This window comes from Rattus norvegicus, assembly GCF_036323735.1.
Source record: "Rattus norvegicus strain BN/NHsdMcwi chromosome Y unlocalized genomic scaffold, GRCr8 chrY_unlocalized_1, whole genome shotgun sequence".
NCBI classification, from domain to species: Eukaryota; Metazoa; Chordata; class Mammalia; order Rodentia; family Muridae; genus Rattus; species Rattus norvegicus.
This window is the reverse complement of record NW_026947367.1, coordinates 1729447-1747922: the sequence shown is the minus strand read 5'-3', so window position 1 is coordinate 1747922 and position 18476 is coordinate 1729447. Positions and strand designations below refer to the sequence as shown.

General features: G+C 37.7%; 1 long non-coding RNA gene across 1 annotated transcript in view; it reads right to left on the bottom strand.

Annotated features, from left to right (window-relative positions):
• The window catches only part of LOC134484559 (uncharacterized), a 40139-nt gene extending 26049 nt beyond the window's left edge, over window positions 1–14090 (bottom strand). The window contains exon 1 of the long non-coding RNA XR_010062007.1: window positions 13125–14090. This is a non-coding gene — a long non-coding RNA (uncharacterized LOC134484559). The remainder of the gene's footprint in view (window positions 1–13124) is intronic.
• Window positions 14091–18476: the final 4386 nt, after the last annotated feature.

Below are 18476 nucleotides of genomic sequence, written 5' to 3'. Positions count from 1 at the left end.
TCAACTGGAAATCAGCATGAAGAAGAATGCAAATTATCTCATTTTTATGACCATGTACAAAGCCTAAGTCAAAGTGAATCAAGGACCTACACATCAAACCAGAGGGAGAGGAGAAGGAGAAGAAGAAGAAGAAGAAGAAGAAGAAGAAGAAGAAGAAGAAGAAGAAGAAGAAGAAGAAGAAGAAGAAGAAGAAGAAGAAGAAGAAGAAGAGGAAGAAGAAGAAGGAGGAGGAGGAGGAGGAGGAGGAGAAGAAGAAGGAGAAGAGGAGGAGGAAGGAGAACAGGAAGAAGAAGAGATTGAGGAGGAGGAAGAAGAGCAGGAAGAAGCAGAAGAGGAAGAAGAAGAAGGAGGAACAGGAGGAAGACAAGGAGGAGGAGACGGAGGAAAAGGAGATGAAGATGAAGAAGAAGGAGGAGAAGAAGAAGAAGAAGAAGAAGAAGAAGAAGAAGAAGAAGAAGAAGAAGAAGAAGAAGAAGAAGAAGAAGAAGAAGAGGAAGAAGGAATTTAAACAGAAAGAGAACTAAACTTCCATTCTTCCCCATTCCCTCTCTTCATCAGCTGTTGTTTAGGCAGTTGTGTTAGTGAGACGTTAACAATGTAATTTCTGGTGTTACTTTGAGACACCAACTCATAGTAAATTTTAGTCTCTTAAAATCTTTTTTCATGAAGTAAGACACCCATGGCTACATCATTCTCTCTTCTCCAGCACTTCACTTAGTTCTTTTGAATAGGCAGTGTCAATATTATATAGGGTCTGTTCAGATAGATGTAAGTATTTTGAGTTCTGGAGGGCCACAATTGTATCATGCTCAGTGGACAGCACCTCACAGATCTCCTTACCTATTAATAAGCCCTTGAAAGAACCCAAGGCCTGCATATGACCTTATCTCTAATTTGGAAGTTATCTCCATTGGATAATCATGTGAAAATGAAAACTTAGTTTTCTCCAAGGGAATATCACTGGGTACACAAACTAATTTTAAAGGTAGACTGCGTATAAAGCACTAAGGGAACTGAACATCATCTTTGGAGGATCCTTGTCTCATAATGGGTCAGGACTTTTTCTTCAGAATGTCTTTTTCATTTTGTTTTATGTTTATTTATCTATTAATTTTTGCTCTGTATGTTTTGTGTATATATTTTTCCTGGTTTTATGTTTCCATGGAATTCCAGAGTGTGTGAATGGAAGTCTGGGTCTCCGTGTCTGTATCTGATTCTTGACCCTTGTTTTGGCTCTTTTCTATATGCTTGTTTTGTTCTACTCCAATTCATTAACTTTCATTTTATTTTTATCCCTTAGATGATGGTTTGTTTTGAGAGTCAGAAGGATGTAGATACAGATGATAGGAGAGGAATAGAAGGGGGGAATAGAGGGTAGAGTAATCATAATTCAAATATATTGCATGAAAAAGACTAATTTTAAGAAAAGAATTTTAAAAACATACTTTCTGGGGCCTGTCTGCCCCCTTTTCTCAAAATCCTTACTAGTTTCATATAAAAAGTTAATGAAAATATTTTAAATCTTTTCCAAGGCAAAGAAAATTGTTTGTTTACATCTGATCTGGAACTGCCACTATGGGAGTGAAGCTTCTGTAGAGTTGCAATAATGCAGTAGGAGAGTCTATAAATGCTTTCAGAGAAATCAATACACTGAGGTTCAGCGGGAGTTTCACATGATTGATGTTACAAATTTTCAATGGGAAGATATACATTTTCGATACTTCAGTTTTCATGAAATTCTTCAAGATCAAATTACAAGTAGTATGGAATACAATCATAAAATAGGTTTGTTCCTTTGAAAATTTCAAAATTACCCCAAATAATACTTAAATATCATTAATAAATCAGAACATTTTGTATCCTAAACCCATATAAACATGACAATTATGAAATAGAAGTAGATGCGTATTTGTGGATAAAAGCTGTTTCTGGAGAGGCACTATTTTATGTCTGGGATAATTTCACTTCATTGGTAGATGGGTTAAATCAAAGTCTGATAATGAAGACCTTGCTGTAAAAGACCATTCTCTCACTAAGGGACTCTAAAACCCTGTTGTATAGAGTGCTAGCATTTCAATGTATCTCTTAATGACACTCCATTGGTTAGATGTGCCATATTTCCTGTATTCATTCCTCTGTGGAAGATCATCTGGGTTCTTTCAGCTTCTGGCTATTATAAATAAGGCTACTATGAACATAGTGGTGCTCATGTCTTTGTTATATATTGGGGCATCTTTTGGGTATATGCGCAAGATAGGTGTAGCTGTGTCTTCAGATAACTCAATGTCCAATTTTCTGAGGAACCTCTACACTGATTTCCAGAATGGTTATATCAGTCTGCAATCCCACCAACAATGGAGGAGTGTTCCTCTTTCTCCACATCCTCTCCAGCATTTGCTCTCACCTGAGTTTTTGATCTTAGACATTCTCACTGGTGTGAGGTGGAATATCAGGGTTGTTTTGATTTGCATTTCCCTTATACTATAGTTGTTGAATATTTCTTTAGGTATTTCTCTGCCAATTGATATTCTTCAGCTGTGAATTCTCTGTTTTGCTTTGAACCCCATTTTTCAAATGGTTATTTGTCTCCCTGTAGTCTCACTTCATGTGTTCTTTGTATATTTTGGATATAAGCTGTCTATCAGTTGTAGGATTGGTAAAGATCTTTTTCCAATCTATTGGTTTCCATTTTATCCTAACAACAGTGTCCTGTACCTTACAGAAGTTTTTCAGTTTTTTTAAGATCACATTTGTTGATTCTTCATCTTAGAACATGAGCCTTTGGTGTTTTGTTCAGAAAATTTTCTCCAGTGCCCATGTGTTTGACATGTTTCCACACTTTGTCTTCTATTTGTTGGAGTGTATCTGGTTTGAAGTGGAGGTCCTTGATCCAGTTGTACTTATGCTTTCTACAGGGCAGTAAGAATGGATTGATCTGCAATCTTTTACATACTGACCCACAGTTGAACCAGCACCACATGCTGAAAATGCTGTCTTTTTTTCCATTGGATGGTTTTGACTTCTTTCTCAAAAATTAAGTGACCATGGTTGTAGGGGTTCATTTCTGGGTCTTCAATTCTATTCGACTGGTTTATTTGCCTGCCTCTGTCACAACGCCATACAGTTTTGTTTTTTTTGTTTTTTTTTTTTTTTTTATCACTGTTGCCCTGTAATACTTCTTGAGTTTAGGGATAGTGATTCCCATGGAAGTCCTTTTATTGTTGAGGACAGTTTTAGCTATTCTGTGTTTTTTTTTTTTTATTCCAGATGAATTAATGAATGTTCTGTCTAAATCTTTGACGAATTGGATTGGAATTTTGATGGGGATTGGAATGAATATGTAGGTTGCGTTTAATATAATGGCCATTTTTACTGTATTAATCCTGCCAGTCCATGAACATGGGAGATCTTTCCATCTTCTGAAATCTCCTTCACTTTCTTCAGAGACTTGAGGTTCTGCTCATATGCTCATATTTTTTACTTACTTGGATAATGTCACCCCAAGACATTTTATATTATCTGGGGCTATTGTGAAGGGTGTCATATCCCTACTTTCTTTCTCTGCTTGTTTAGCTTTGTGCAGAGTTATTTTTATACTCAGCCACTTTGCTGAAATGTTTATCAGGCTTAGTAATTCTCTTGTGGAATGTTTGAGGTCACTAAGTATACAATCATATCAACTACAAACAGTGCTATTTTAACTTCTTCTTTTCCAATCTATATCCCTTTGACCTCCTTCAGTGTCTGCTTGCTCTGACTAAGATGTCTAGAACTATATTGAATAAGTTGTGAGAGAGTGGGCACCCTTGTTCAGTCCCTGATTTCAGTGTGATTGCTTTAAGTTTCTCTCCACTTAGTTTAATGTTAGTTACGGATTTGCTGTATATGTTTAGGTGTGGGCCTTAAATTCCTGTGCTTTCCAGGACTTTTTTCATGAAGTGATGTTGAATTTTGTCAAAATCTTTCTCAGCATCTAATGAAAGGATCATGTGGTTTTTATCTTGGAGTTTATATAGTGAATTATGGTGTTTGTTTTCTGTATATTAAAGTATCCCTGCAAGCCTGGGATGAATCCTACTTAAACATAGTAGATGATTGTTTAATGTGTTGTATGAATAGGTTTGCAAGAATTTCATTGAGTATTTTTGTGTTGATATTGATAAGAGAAATTGGTCTGAGTTATCTTTCTTTGTTGAGTCTTTCTTTGTTTTAGTTATAAGAGTAATTGTGACTTCATGAAAGCAATTTGGTAGTACTCCATCTGTTTCAATTTTATGGAATAGTTTGGACAGTATAGTTATGAATTTTTCAATGAATTTTGGATGGATTTCTGCACTAAACCCATCTAATCCTGGACTCTTTTTGGGTGGGAGAGTTTTGATGATTGCTTGTATTCCTTTGGGAGTTATGGGTTGTTTAAATGGTTTATCTTTTCCTGATTTAGGTTTGGTATCTTGTATTTGTCTGGAAAATTGTCTTTTTTTTTCCAGATTTTCAAGTTTTTTGAACCTAGGCTTTTGTAGTACAGCAATTTTTTTTTTTAATTTCCTCTGATTCTGCTGTTCTGTCTCCCTTTTTAATATTTGATTTTGTTAATTTGGACACACTCTCTGTATCCTCTGCTTAGTCTAGCTTTGGGTTAATATATCCTGTTGATTTTTTCAGAGAATCAGGTATTGGTTCTGTTGATTCTTTGTATGGTCCCTTTTTTTCTACTTGGTTGATTACAGCCCTGAATTTGATTATTTTCTGCCTTCTACTACTCCTGCATGTATTTGCTTCTTTTTGTTCTAGAGCTTTTAGGTGTGCTGTCAAGCTGCTGATGTATGCTCTCTCCTGTTTCTTTCTGCAGGCACTCAGAGCTATGAGTTTTCCTCTTAGCACAGCTTTCATTGTGTTCCAAGAGTTTGGGTGTGTTGTACCTTCATTTTCAGTGAATTCTAAGAAGTCTTTAATTTCTTCCTTTATTTCTTCCTTTACCAAGTTATCATTGAGTAAAAAAATTGTTCAACTTCCATGTATATGTGGGCGTTCTTTCCTAATTTTTATTGAAGAACAGCCTTAGCCCATGGTGGTCTGATAGGATGCGTTGGATTATTTCTATCTTTCTGTATGCTTTGAGGCCTGCTTTTTGACTGATTATATGATTAATGTTGGAGAAAGTGCCAGGAGGCTGTGAGAAGAAGGTTTATCTTTCTGTTTTAGGATAGAATGTTCTGTAAATATCTGTTAAGTCCATTTGGTTTATACCTTCTGCTAGTCTGTCTATATCTCTGTTTAATTTCTGATTCTGTGATCTGTCCAGTGATGAGAATGGGGTGTTGTAATCTTATACTATTATTTTTTTGCGGTGCAATATGTGCTTTGATCTTTAGTAAGGTTTCTTATGTGTATGTAGGAGCCCTTGTAATTGGAGCATAGACATTTATGATTTTGAGTTCATCTTGGTGGATTTTTCCCTTGACGAATATGAAGTGTCCTTCCTTATGCTTTTTGATGACTTTTGGTTGAAAGTCGATTTTATATATTCTTCAGACCATTTGCTTGGAAAATTGTTTTCCAGCCTTTTACTCTGAGGTAGTGTCTGTCTTTGTCTCTGAAGTGTGTTTCCTGTAGTGCAAAATGCTGGGTCCTCATTACATATTGTGTGTCAATCTGTGTATTTTTAGTGAGGAATGAGTCTATTGATGTTGGAGATATTAAGGAATAGTGATGGTCACATTCTGTTATTTTCATAATTGGAGGTTAGTTTATGTTTGTGTGCTTCTCTTCTCTATGTGTTGTTGTGAAAAGATTAATTTCTTGCTTTATCTATGGTTTTACTTGAATCCTTGTGTTCGGTCTTGCCAGTTAGTGTCCTTTGTAAGACTAGATATGTAGAAAGGTATTGTGTAAATTTCGTTTTGTCATGGGATATCTTGGATTCTCCGTCTTTGTTAATTGAGAGTTTTGATGGATACAGTACCCTGGGATGGTGTTTTTATTCTCTTAGTGTCTGTATGACATCTGTCTATGATCTTCTGACTTTCATAGTATCTGGAAAGAATTCTGATTTAATTATGATAGCTTTGTCTTTATATATTACTTGACCTTTTTCCTTACAGTTTTTAACATTTTTATTTGTTTTGTGCATTTGGTGTTTTGACTATTATGTGATGGGAGGATATCCTTTTCTGGTCCAATCTATTTGGAGTTCTGTAGGCTTTGTGTATGTTTATGGGCATCTCTTTCTTTAGATTAGGGAAGTTTTACTCTATAATTTTGTTGAAGATATTACTGTCCCTTGATGTTGCCAGTCTTCACTTTCTTCTATACCTGTTAAGACTAGGTTTGATCTTCTCATTGTGTCCTGGATATCCTTTATGTTTTGAGCTAGGTCTTTTCTGTTTTACATTATGTTTGACAGTTGTCTGATTCTTCTGCTCCTTAGATTATGTCTTCTATGTCTTTTATCCTGTTGGTGATTCTCACTTCTATGACTCCTGGTCTCTGTCCTAGGTTTTCCATTTCCAGGGTTATCTTCCTTGTGCTTACTTTATTGTTTCTATTTCCATTTTTAACTCCTGGGTGGTTTTGTTTATTTCCTTCTCCTGTTATGCTGTTTTTCAAGTAGTTCTTTAAGGTAGTTTTGTGTTCCCTCTTTCTTGCATTATATTTGTTTACTTCAGTTTTTTCTATTGTCCTGCATTTTCTTAAGGGAGTTATTATTCTTAACATCCTCCATCGTCATGATAAATGTGAAATTAAATTTAGATCTTCCTTTTCTGGTGTGTTTAGATATCCAGTGTTTGTTTTGATGGAAGAATTGGGTTCTGTTGAGCCCAAGTAGTCTTGGTTTCTGTTGTTTGTGTTCCTGTGCTTTCTTGTGGCCATCAGGTGGTCTCTGGAATTACCTTGTCTTGCTCTTTCTGACAGTGGCTTGACCGTCCTGTAGGCTCGTGTGTCAGGGCTGCTGTAGACCTGTTTTCCTGTTTTCTTTTACCCAGTTAAGGGAACAGAGTATTCTGCTCTCAGGCACGTAGTTGCTCCTGTCCACTTACTTTCAGCTGTCCCTGTGGGCGGGAACCAGAAGGAACTTCCCATACTTCTCCTAGGTCCCTCTGTGGGGGGAGGGGGCACAGATGGTACAAGGTGTTTTCCTTTTGAGTCAGGAATCTGGGCAGAGAGTAGTCTCCTCTGATTTCCCAGGAGTGTCTGCTTCTCTGAGGCTCTAGTTACCCCACCATCATGATTTGGGTACAGGGAGCTGTTTGACAAGGTCAGTTCCGATCCAGGCACAGTCTGGAACATGGTGCTCCAGTAGATTTACTCCTCCTCTATTCCAGAGTCACTATGCAATTTTGTCTTGGGCCAGAGATGTGGGCAATTGTGGGCAGAAGTGGTAGTCTGTGTGCATTGTATGCTCAGTATTGCCCACACTCCTGGGTGATCAGCTCTCTCTCCCACAGTTTCTAGGAGAAGGGAGCTTTGTGCTGGAATCAGCAAGGTTCAGGAGCCAGCTAGAAACTGGAAATGCCTGATCCCAGAGGAGTTCTGCCTTTGCATGTCCTGAGTCAACCAGTGAGCTCGCTTCAAGCAGAAAAGTTGGAATCACCTCTTCTCTTAGGCCTGAAATCACTTGTTGGGCTGACTTTCAGCTTTCCATAAGGGCTGCAACCAGAAGTGTCTTGACCCTACTGCTCCTAGGTTCCTATGCACAGGAGGCCCAGATGGAGCTAGGTGTTTTTTTCTTGAGTCAGGAATTTGAGCAGAGTTCTCATGGGTTTCTGCCCCTCTGACAGTGTAATACTTCCCCACCCCTCATGACATTTGGGTGTAGAATACTGTTTGGACAAGTTCAGATTCAGCTGCAGTTTGGACTGCAGGGCTCCTGCAGATTGACTGCTCCTATATTCATGTGTCCAGTGGCACTATGCAGTTTCCTCTTGGGCTAGGGATCTGAGCACATGTGGGAAGAAGTAGCAGGGCCTCCTCGCTGAGGTCTCAGTATTGCACACTCTTCTGGGTGTTCAGCTCTTGTCCCACAGACTTTCCAAAGGATTTCAAATGTTCACTCCCTATCTTACAGGTCCTCAGTCTTTCCAGTTCTCCTCCAAATTTTGTTGGAGAAGACGCCTCTGGTTAAGGGGAGGTACAACAGGCCCAATCAGAAAAAAAAAAAGGGGGCTGGAAATCTTCTTCTCTTAAAGGTAATCTCAGTGATTTCTCATATTCCACAAGTGGAATAAGTCCTGCCCCTTCTCCAGAAGAGACTTTAATACCTTTGCCAGCTGCCAAAGCAGGGCAGAGAGCTCTGTCCATTCACAAAGACAGTCAAAGATGTGCCCTATCTCCACCAACGTGCTTATGAAATCTGCTTCGGGTAAAATGAGTTTGAAACCTGATTCTGCTGACAAAGCGGATTGCAGAACTACCCTATTAAGCCAAGAGGACATTCAAAGTCCTCCACTATTAAAAATGTGCTTAAATCATCACTTATGATCCAAGGCGTACAAAATACAGTTACAAATACCCAAGTGAACCTCATAACACACATACCAGCCCAAGAAGAGACAAAATTTTCTGCATGTACACCATTAGATCAAGGACCATTGACAGTTTCAGAAGGGGCTCTTGAGAGTTCCACACCCACGCAAGATGTGGTAGAAATTTCTGAATCCACCGATGGAACTCCTGTGCCTTCTGCACATAAAAAATATGTTCTAGCAGCCTCACCATATCCCCCAGTACTTCAAATGTCCCTATATAATAGAGAATTATTCAAATATCCTCTACCACTGAAGGGACCCTCCTGACATCCCATTAGGCCCACAAAAGCCAAGTTTATCAAAACACACTGTCAATGAGCCATGCAGACTCCATATTTATACAATGTGCAGAGAAGATAAAATATCCCCTACCTCCTCAGGGGACTCTAAGTCGTTCTGTACTGAAATCAGAGGCTCCAAAATTTTCCACATATACATCAGAGATGCTAGAACTTCCCAAAACTGAGCAGTATTCTCTGAGTATTACTCTATCTCAAAAAGAGACTGTGGGACAAGAAACTTCTACAAAAGGAGGTCTACCCATAGCCACATCTTTAGAAATGTCTTGTGGATGTGACACATATACAAAAGATATTCTAGGACAGATTCCATCTGTAGAGAAGGTTATGGACCCAACCATATGTGAACCATGAAATGCGAACACCAGAGTCTGTAGCATCCTCAACAACTGAGGAAAGGGATTCCTTGTATTCCATTAGTGTAAAAGAATGAATACGACCTCCACAAATTCCACAGTAGGCTATAGGAACTTCCTTATCTCCTCAAAATCAGCCATCTTCCCCAACTACAGAAGATGCTACACACTCTTCCAAATATTCAGAAAAGATTGCCATTCCTTCTTTATACCCACAAGCAGACCCAGAACATCTGCCAAATACCTCAAAAGCTCTGGATTTTACCTCATCTTCTGAAGGGGCTTTAGAGCCTGTTTTGCCTCTCAAGCAGGCTAGGGAACCTGACACTTCTATAGGAAAGTCGGTTTCCACTTCTCCAGCAGAAGAAAAATTCTCTTGGAACTTCCACAGTTACAAAACAATATCTAGAATATGTCTATGATGCTCAGGGAGAGGTCACATTTTCAGAGGTAGCTCTAATACATACCCTCCATTCTGATATCACAGTAAGGATTCTACACGTATACACGGTACATTAAGACCTTCCTCATCTGAGAAGGATGTCTTAGGATCTACTGCATCTGAACAGCATGTTTTAGAACTATCCCCATATACCTAAGTAGATTTATTTAACATGTCCACTCTGGGGATAAAGAGGCGACATTCTCCCTCTACCAAAGTGGACCACAGGCATCCAGTTTCTATAAAAAAAAAAGGTTAAGATTTGATCCTTCTGATGTAGTCTTGAGAAATTTCCTCTAAAGAAGATAGTTTCAAACATCCCCCTTCTGCCAAAAGGGATCTTGTGCCATCTTCTGCAGCCAAAGAGACAGCAAAAGCTACATCTTCTCCTCAGGTGAGTCCTAACCTTCTCCATCTGTCCAAAGGGCCATGGAATTTCCAAAAAATATTAAGGGATTTTGCAAAGATGCCATTCCTTGAAAGGACTTGCTGGACATTCCATATTGTCCCAAGATGCTCAAGTAACTCCTCCTTCTACAAAAAAGGCATGTTCACCGTCTACCCTAGGGTTTAAGAGAATTTCTTCACCCCTCTCTAGGGCTCCAGAAAGTGTTCTCCATGCTCAAAGTGGTTTGTCATTGTGCAAATTAGACTTCAAACATATAAAACCTTTTTTTTTATATTACCAAAGGTCTGAGGGAAAGTCCACATCGAAAAAAAATCATTTAGACCTTGTGCCATTAGTCCAAGTATATCAGAAAAATTCCATGTCTTTTAAAGCACCTAAAAATCTATCTTGCTCTAGCACTCGTCCTAGAAAACAATTACCTTTAGTCATACAATCCCTAGGATCATTGAAATACAAAAAGGGGTATCTAGAAACTTTACCATCTGCCAAAAGGTCTTTAGGATGTTCACCAACTTCTCCAAGAGCTCGGTTAACCCATAGAAGAACAAAAGAACTAAAGCCATCTGCTCAGGGTGTTTTCCAAAAACCACTTATTTCTTCTTTACTTTTATACCAAGACAAGAGGCCAGCTTCCTCATCCCCATCTCTGATCCCTTCTTCCTATTTGTTCTCTCTCCCAAATCGCTCTGTACTCTGAATTAGATGCCAATTACTAAACCATAGACATATGGAAGGAGGTAGTTGCTGTCAAAACAAAACTTGTGATATCACAGAAGAAGCTACGGCTCTCCAGGACACAATTGAATTTTCAAGGAGGGCCTAATGATGATGGAACTGCCATACCCTCCTGCTCAAGAGCTTCCTTGCATTGAACAGATTTGGTTGTGCACTTTCCAGTAGTGTCTCCTGTGACACAGTAGAAACATTTACATGCTACATCTCTGTACAGCTAGAGCCTTCTCTCTGCTTTATTAGTGATTACATGCTCTGAATGAAGAAAGTTAGTCAGGGGCTTGTCATGGGTAGAAAAGATCTAGGAACACAGGAGGAAAGATATTCTTCTCGAGATTAATTTTATTCTCCGGTCAAATCCTGTGACATAAAGTTCAATTCCCTAGGTTTTCCCTGTTTCGCTGGTGCCAGTATTTTCCCTACAGAACTTTAATTGAGTGAATATTGTTTTATATTTTCTGATTGTAAATTCATTTACAGGGGACATTATATATGTTCCTGCATGTGTATTCAAAATTTCATTTTTCAAATTCCATTTTTTGCAATGAATTTGGTATCAAACGTGGCTCAGCTATAGAGTGAATATAAGAGTGGAAATATTGTGTACCTACTTCTAATGATCAACTCCCAAATCCATATTTTATCCATTAATTACAAGACATCAGTAAAGCAAAGGACAACATGGAGTATAGAATGTGGTTCTGAAGTTCTATTAGATATCAGTCCTCTAATATCTACCTTCTTGTGTTCCCAGGGATAGGCTTGAGGGTTTTGGATGTTTTACCATGATTCTTTCTTCAGGCCACACATCAGTTTCTGAGTGATGGGCAGTGATAGGAATGGCTTGTGGTCCAATGAAACCTCAAATTCAATAGGTTATAAAAAACAGGAGGGAGTCTATTTGCAATTGTCACTTGTGGATCCTATAGTCTTCACCTTGTTATGCAGAATCCATCCAAATATTAAACCAAAATTCCTAGTTGTAGGATCCACCAAAATTGTATATATATATATATATATATATATATATATGTATATATATATATATATATATATATATGTATGTATGTATATAAATGTATATATATGTATATATGTATATATATGTATATATATGTATATATGTGTGTGTATGTATTCACTTATATATATATGTATGTATTCATATATGTATGTATGTATATATATATGTGTGTATATATATACATATACATACATACATATATATATATATATATACATACATATATATATATATATATATATATATATCAGGCACAAAAACTAGATAAGATTGATGAAGATAAAATTGCATTCTGCCAATAAATGGTTTTAGATCTTTCATGAGAGACACAGCTAGAGCATGTCAAATACAGAAGTGATTGCTAGTGGCAAACCAGAGAACTGAATACAGACCCCTTGTTTGTAGATGTTGAGAAAGGATTACAAGAGCTGAATGGGCTTTCAACCACCATAAGAACAACAAGTTCAATTAACCAGGGCTTTCTGCTATTAAACCAATATTCCATGACTGTTTATGTACAGACCTGTGGCTCCAACTGCATATGTGGCATAGTATGGCGATGTTGATCATCAATGGAAGGAGAAGCCCTTGGTTCTCCCTAGTTAAAGGGAATGTCAAAGCACAGTAAAGGTTATAGATAAGGATAAGGGGACCAGCTAGGAATATTAAGGACAGGAAACTGGGAAAGGAAATAACATTTGAAATGTAAATATAGAAATATCCAATTAAAAAAGGTATATACGGGGCTGGGGATTTAGATCAGTGGTAGAGCGCTTACCTAGGAAGCGCATGGCCCTGGGTTCGGTCCCCAGCTCCGAAAAAAAGAACCAAAAAAAAAAAAGGTATAAAATTTGCTAAAAAAAAAAGGAAAAAAAAACAAAAGATAATTAGCAGCTAATCAGACCTATTGAGTCAGTAATCCAAAGGGTTCCTGTCAGGGATTTATAGTCAGAATAATACTAGTGGAAAGATTGAGATGATGAAGATCAAATTTGGAGCACTTCTCTCTCCCAAATACCAGTATCAGACACTTACTGCTCTATAAGTATCCAAATAATTGAGGAGTTTACTCTGAGCTGAGGAAAGTATACTTATTTTTCACTTCTTCCTTAGGACCATTTTCTTCTGGGCAATAAGAACAAAAATCCATGAGCTCTAAGGAAAAGAACAGTGTCCTTCCAAACACCTGGCTTTTGGGAGAAAGAAATTAATGATATAAACTCTCTGACTTCCAGGAACCATTAGAAGCAGGGAAGTCCAGATTCTTCTGAGAGGCTCCCAGCTCCTGATCCCATGTGTGGAAGGATCAGATCAATTCTATCTCTTCAACTTACATATTCCACTCCTACCAAGGCTTCAGTGAGATTTCTCAGGGATGATGTATTTCTTCCTTCTTTTATACCAAGACAGAAGACCAGCTTCGTTCTCCCCATCTCTGATTTCTTCATCGTCTTTGTTCTCCCTCCCTAATGACTGTTTCCCCTGAATTTGAGGCCAATTAGTAAAACCTATAGGTACTGAAGTAATATCTGAGAGGCATTTGCAGTCAGGACAACACTTATTACATCACAGAAGAAGCTAGTGCTCTCAAGGATACAAGAGATTTTTCAGGGAGAGCCTAATGATATTGTCACTGAGAACTGCCATGGCCTGACTCTAAACAGCTTTCCTTACATTAACCAGTTTTGAGGGTGCCAATTTAGGTATGTCTCCTGTGACACAGTGGAAACTTTCGTTCTCCATCTCTCTAAAGCTAGTGACTTCTGAATGGAGAAAATGAGTCAGGGGCATGGCATGGATAGAAATTATTTAGGAACTTGGAGTGGAGGAGATTCTTCTGGATAATATTTTTATTCCCAGGTCAATTCCTGTGACATACAGTTCAATTTTCTAGGTTTTCTTAATTTTATAAAGGCCAGTACTTTACCTACACACCTTTCGTTGAATGAATATTGTATTTCACTTTCCTATTGTACATTCCTTCATAGGGGACATTATAAATATTCCTGAATATGTACTCAAAAATTCTGTTTTCAAATTCCATTCTCTGCTATGATTTTGGAAACAAAGTGGGCCCATCTATAGACTGAGAATAACAGTGTAAATATGGTGTACCTACTTCAATTATAAATTCCCAAATCCTTATGTTATTCAAAAATTACCAACATCAATAAAGCAAAGGACCACATGGAGTATACAATTCTTTTCTCTATTCACATTTGATATCTGTACTACACTATCTACTTCCTGTGTTCCCATGGCCAGACTTGAAGGTTTTAGATGTGTTGCCATGATTCTTCCTTAATGTCATATATAAGAAACAGGAGCATGGTCAGGGGGAAGAAAGACTTGAGGAATAGTGAAACCTCAACTCAATACCTTCATAAGTACAGGAGGGAGTCTCTTTGATATACTCATTTGCAAACTCTACATTCTTGACCTAGTTGTGCAGAATCCATGTAATCATTCCACCTAACCTAATAGGTGTAGGAAGCACCTAAAGTATATATATATATATATATATATATATATATATATATATATATATATTCAACCACCAAAACTGGATAACATTGATGAAGCTAAGAAATGCATTCTGCCAGGAAACAGATATAGATATTTCCTGAGATACAAAGCTAGAGCATGTCAAATACAAATGTGAATGTCAATGGCAAACCAGTAAACTGGAAATGGAGTTCCAGTTGGTAGATTCTGAGAAAGGATAATAAGAGCTGAAAAGGCTTTCAACCCTTAAGAACAAAAATGCCAATGAACCAGATCTTTCTGGTACGAGACCAATATTCAAAGGTGGAAAATGGAAAGACCTAAGGCTCCAACTGCATTTGTAGTAGAGGATGGCCTTGTTGGGCACCAAAGGAAGGTTAAGCCCTTGGTCCTCCCTTGGTTTGACTTGCATTTAAAGGGAATGTGAAGGGACAGTAATGGGATGGTTTATAGAAGAAGTGGAGAGGGACCTGTTAGGGATCGTACGGGAGGAAATTCTAAAAGGAAACAGTATTTTAAATATAAATATATAAATATACAATTTAAAAAAAGAAATAAAATTTGTAAAAAATAAAAGATATAAGAAATAAAAGAAAAGAAAACTACCAGCTAGTTACAGCTATTGACTCAGAAATCTAATGAGTCACTATCAGGTAATGACAGTCATAGAAATAATAGTTGAAGGACTGAGATGATGATGTTTAAAATAGAAGCTCTTCTCTATCCCAGATATCAGGGTCAGGCACAAACTGCACTATAGGAATCTAAAGCATGGAGGAGTTTACACAGAGCTAGGGTTATAAAACTTGTCCTTCCTGTGTTCTTTAAGTCCCTTTTCTTCTTGTCAAAAAGAATAAAGGCCATGCACTCTCAGGAAAACAACTGTGCCCTTTCCATCCCTTGGCTTTTGGAATAAAGAAATGAATGATATAAACTCTCTGACTTCCAGGAACCATAAGAACAGGTAAGTCCAGATGATTTTGAGAGGCTCCCATGTCCTCATTCCCATATGTGGAAAGCTGAGATGAAGGCTGTCTCTTCAGGGAACCCACTAAACACCTACCCCGGACTCACTGAGCTCTCAAATGGACCAGGTAATTCTTCCTTTTTGATACCAAAACAGAAGGGAAGCTTTCTTTGAACGTCTCTGATTTCTTCATCCTCTTTGTTCTCCCTTCAAAAATGTCTGTTTATTCTGAATTAAAGGCCAATTAGTAAGCTCTAGGGGTACTGAAGAAATATCTGAGAGGCAGATGCTATCAGGACAACACTTGTGCCCTCACAAAAGTAGCTAGGGCTCTCTAGGTTACAAGAGATTTTTCAGAGAGGGCCTAATGATAATGTCTCTTAGAACGCCCATGGCCTACATGCTGAACAGCTTTCCTTACATTGACCAGTTTCAAGAGTGCCTTTTCCAGGAGAGTCTCTTGTGTCACAGTGGAAACATTTACGTACTCCATCTCTCTATAAAGTTAGATACTTCTCTTTTCTTCATTAGTGGTTACATGCTCTGAATGGTGAAAGTTAGTCAGGGGCATGTCACGGGTAGAAAAGATTTAGGAAGATGGAGTGGAGGTGATTCTTCTAGATAATATTTATACTCCCAGGATTATTCCTGTGACATACAGTTCAATTTTCTAGGTTTTCTCTGTTTCGCAACGGGCAGTATTTTCCCTATAGACCTTTAATTTATTGAATATTGTATTACAAATGTGATCATATTCTAGTTTTCTTCTCTTGCTTAGTGATGAAAAAAGTGATACCCAGTACTGTATTAGAACAAACATTATATAGTACACCTAAAGAAAACAAATTGCTCCCAAGGTCAACGTAACTTCATAAGTAAGCAATTTGAATTCACAGAGAAATGGTAAAGTATTGTATTATTTATCCTTAAAAGGATACTTGTAAGAATCTTTTAGAAACAGAAATCTAAACATCTGTATAAAAATGTTATATCTGCTTTAAATGATCAGAATGCACATCTGTGATTGGCAAACCTTATTAAATCCTATCAGGAAGCTGAGGGTAAAACTGGTTCAGAAAGCAGTCATCAACAGTCCAGCATTTGTGACAGTCACACCATTAGCCTGTGCCGCCATAGTTCTTGATCCCTGACCTTAAAAGATCCCAGCCTTTCCGAACTACAAATTGTTCCATACATTGTTTTTTATATCAGAGTCAGTAGGGAAAAGATCTTAGCCAGCTTCACAAACAATTTTATTTTTCCAAAAGCTTTTAATGGGTTGTGGTCCTCGCTAATCATTCTACATTTCCTCGGGCAATGATAGAAGCAATGATCTACCCTAGAGGAAATTGCTAAAAGACCTGTATCACTCTTATTGCAAATGCCAATGGCACTGCCCTCTGAGTGGTAGAAAGCTCCATGAGGATTTTCATGCACTTCTTAGATTAAGAGAGGATGAGTGCAATAACTGAGCACCACTCTGCCTGAAATCCTCGTGGGGTTCATGACTCACCAAGGTCCAACGAGACTGTGCTGAAGAGTGGGCCATACCCCAGGATTTCTAAAGCTCTGTGCCATTCCTCCTTCACAGGCCTTGGCAATACTCCATTTCAGAACCAAATTTGAACTATGCTTTTACCCTAGATATAATTTCAAATACTATACTAATTAGGGAGAGTGTGCAGCCTTACATTGTCCTTGACTTTAATGGAATTGCTTTACATTTCTTTCCATTTAGGTTGATGCTGGGTACCGGCCTGCTGTCCATTGCCTCTATTATGTTTCTGCATAGGACTCGTATCCCTGATTGCTCTCACCCTTTTAACATGAAGGTGGGTTGGAATATTTTTGCAAGCTTTTTAAATATCTAATGAGATTATCATGTGATTTTTCTCTTTCAGTTTCATTATATAGTGAATTATATTGATGGATTTTCAGAAATTGAAACATCTCTGCCTCCCCCTAGAAATTAATAATTACACAGCATAACCTACAGAAAGGATCTCACATTCACATGCATACTCCAATAGCTCCTCAAAAACACAAAAAAAAATACAAACAAAAAAAAAATCATGCACCCTACTGAACAGATGTAATACTCACATACATACTCAAACATCCTAATCGAAAACACAAAAACCAAAAAAACATGCAAGCAAAAAAAAAAAAAAAAAAAAAAAAAAAAAAAACCCTGCTCCCGCAACATCTCATTAATACCTTTAAGAATTAATGTCCTCTACTCAACAGTAAAAGGACACAGGCTAACACAATGGATTTAAAATCAGGATCTATCCTTCTGTTGCACTCAAGAAACAATCCAGCAACCAAGATAGACACAACCTCAGACCAAGGGGTTGGAAAAGATTTCCAACCTAATGGACACAAGAAACAAGATGGTGTAGCCATTCTAACATCCAGCAAATCAGACTTTCTACCAAAAGTAATCAAAAGAGACGGGGAAGGATACTTCATATGCATCAGAGGAAAAATCCACCAAAATGACATCTCAATTCTGGATGTCTATAGGCCAAAGACAAAAAGCAGAAATATTGGTGAGAGAAATATTGCTAAAGCGTAAATATCACATCGAACCTCACACATTAATAGTGGGTGACATCAATGTCCCATCTCACCAAAGGCAGGCCATTGAGACAGAAATTAAAAAAATAAATAAATAAATGATTTAACAAACACGGGGTTCAATAAAATTGACCTCACTGATATCTACAGAATAGTTCACACAAACACAAAAGTACACACTCTCTTTTCAGTACCACATGGAACCTTATCCTAAAATGAACATGTTCTCCCACTCTAAAGAAGCCACAATGGATACAGAAATACTGCACTAACCATTGGATCTTCTCAGATCACCATGGATTAAAACTGGACTTCAACAATAAGAAAAAGTGTATAAACTCATTGAAATTCAATAGCTGGCAACTTAAGATCCACCAGTTCACGGAAGAGATGAAAAACAAAAAGTGCTCCTAGAATTTAATGAAAATGAAGGCACAACTTCTCCAAACTTACCTGCATATGCAGCACAGGGTGCTTTTATAAAGAAACCGGAGAGACCCCACACTAGCAACTTCCCAGCACACCCTAGATCTCTAAAATAAAAAGAAGCAAATACATATTAAAGGAGGAGACAGCAAGAAATGATCAGACTCAGGGTGATACATCAGAAACAAAGAGAATACAAAGATCAAAA